Source organism: Otolemur garnettii, unplaced genomic scaffold, assembly GCF_000181295.1.
Source record: "Otolemur garnettii isolate 467f Iridium unplaced genomic scaffold, OtoGar3 scaffold00183, whole genome shotgun sequence".
In the NCBI taxonomy this organism is placed as follows: domain Eukaryota; kingdom Metazoa; phylum Chordata; class Mammalia; order Primates; family Galagidae; genus Otolemur; species Otolemur garnettii.
This window is the reverse complement of record NW_003852578.1, coordinates 2,316,217-2,318,872: the sequence shown is the minus strand read 5'-3', so window position 1 is coordinate 2,318,872 and position 2,656 is coordinate 2,316,217. Positions and strand designations below refer to the sequence as shown.

The window sequence follows — 2,656 nt, the reverse complement described above, 5'->3', positions numbered from 1 at the left end:
TGAGTTTCCTCTGGGGGATGCTGGAGTCTGAATGGCTGAGACTAGTCATGAGGGTGCCACATTCCTACATGTCTGATGCCTAATAAAAACTCTGAAGACCAAAGCTCTTCTAAGCTTTCCTGATTGCCAACACTGTAAATGTGTTTTAACACATTCTTGCTGGGAGATTCAAGTATGCTCTTGTGGGATTCCACTGGGAACAAATACCTATTTTCTTCTGAATTTTTTCCCATCTCTTTCCTCTGTTGATTTTAATTTGCATCTTCTTATTGTAATAAACTCTGACCGCAAATATAATAACTTTTCTCAGCCCTGTGAGTTATCCTAGTGAAGTATTGAGCCTATAGGTGGTTTTAAAGATCCACAGCCCATTAATAAATGATTTTTATTAAGAATAAGTGTCAATAGTTATCAAAGATCAAAAAAATAAGAAAATTAAAAAGGGCCAAATATCAAAAAATCCATGTTATGCTACAAGACATGGATGGCAGATAAGCTCATGAAAAGATCTCAACATTGGCTGGGGTGGTGGTTCATGCCTATAATTCTAGCACTCTAGGAGTCCAAGCAAGTTCATTACTTGAACTCAGGAGTCTGAGACAAGTCTGAGCAAGAATGAGACTCTGTCTCTACTGAGATTAGGAACTCTAGCTGGGCATTGTGGCAGATGCTTATAGTCCCTGCTACATGGAAGGCTGAGGCAGGGGGATAACTTGAGCCTAGGAGTTAGAGGTTGCTGTGAGCTAGGTTGATGCCAGTATACTCTAATCTGGCCAACAGAATGAGACTCTGTCTCAAAAAGAAAAAAAAAAATCTCAACATAATTAGTCATTAGGGAATATAAAAGAAAAGCTATGGTGAACTATTGCTAATACCTAGGAGAGTGTCTAAAATGAACAAAAATAACTGACTATACCATGTGTTGGCAAAAACACAAAGAACATGAAGAAGTAGAACCCTGATGTGCTATTCCTGGTCAACCACTCTAGAAGTAATACACACTTACCAATTAATCTAGCCATTTGTTTCCTCAGTAATTCACCCTCAGAAGATAAAAAATATATATATTGATTTTGAATGTTCATAATAGTTTTCTTTGTAATAGTTTAAAGCTGAATATGACTCATATATCAATTAAAAAGCAAATTAGTGAACAAATAGTCCCAGGCACAGTGGTTCATGCCTATAATCCCAGCAACTCATGAGTCTGAGGTAAGAGGGTCACTTAAGCCCGAGAATTTGACATAAGGCTGGGCAACAATTAAGATCCTTTCTCGTATTAATTAATTAATTAAAATGAACAAATGGTGCTATGTCCACACAGTAAAATTCTATTCATAAACTATTGAAATGTTCAAAAACAGAACAAATGAATTTTAAATGGCTTTTGTTGAGTATAATAAGCCAAGCATGAAATTGCTGCATAAAGTATGATACCCTTATATATATATATATAAAATTCTTCTGTTTTTTTAAAATTCAGTCTCCATAGAGACCATCAAAAGTTGCTAATGCCTACTATATTGCAAGTCATCATGGTGGGGTATTGGGAAAAGTTTTCAATTAGCAATAATTGCTCCTTGTATAAACCTCATTGGCTATGACACCACCACTGCACAAAGCTATATAAAATTCATGATGATGCCAGCTAATCTATAGTACTGGAAAAATTCTCAGCAGTTATATAGAGACAGTGGCTATTGAAAGAGACAAGAGTTATAAGAGGGAATGAGTAAAAAGCATCACAAGAAAACTTTTTGGGTAGATATGTGTTTACAATTTTGACTGTAGTAATGACCTCATGGGTACACAATACATCAGAGCCTATATAATAAGGCACCTATTTTCAGTTCTTAGTATGTCAATTATAGATCAATCAATATCCTTAAAAAATTCATTGAACTCTATCCATAATATTTATGAAATTTAGTTTTAAGTGCATCTCCATAAAAGTAATTTAAAAAATATTTATCTTTGTCATTAGAATTATCAAATATAATTTCATTTAGTTCCAGAGCATTACAATGAACATTAACATAATCTTTTATAATTGTAGATAAAATAATAATACTTAATTATTCTGAAATAAATGCAAACCACTTACACAGGATTCTTAGTATCAGCTTGAATTATTTCACATGAATTATCATTTAAGCATCAAAGATTCGTCATATTTTTGTGTAAACCAGTAGTAGAGTTTCCTGAATCTGGCTTACTAATCAAGTTTATCAGGGTTTCTTTTATAAAATGTTAACTTTATTAATTGTGTCACACTTTTAAAAAAGACCTTCCTATAAGGATATATAAAATAATATATTCCTCCATGCTTTTACAAATAATTTCTGTGCTGATATAGGTTTTATTTTGAACTTTTTGTGTTTTGAATGGTGTGAAATAACTTTTTGTGTATCAGGTTGTAGAATTTTAAGTTAGATAGTTTCAAAGTAGTATCTTGCTAATTTCCCCCTCCAAAAATTTTTGTATGGTTTATTTTAAAGAAATATTGATTTCAAATAATTTGATGATATACTCATCTACCTCACTGGTTATACTTTTTTGGATAACTCTATTCTATCTGCAGAATATATGTCCAGTTATCCTAGGAAAAGATTTGACCAAAAAATTTCCCGTATTTAAGCTTAGTTTTTTAAAAAGC

The 2,656-nt window shown here is 32.6% G+C and overlaps 1 non-coding gene across 1 annotated transcript; it reads right to left on the bottom strand.

The window, feature by feature from the left end:
- Positions 1-1,483: 1,483 nt before the first annotated feature.
- LOC111721780 lies at positions 1,484-1,624 on the bottom strand. Its single transcript, XR_002770796.1, has one exon. It is a non-coding gene; the product is annotated as a U4 spliceosomal RNA (small nuclear RNA).
- Positions 1,625-2,656: the final 1,032 nt, after the last annotated feature.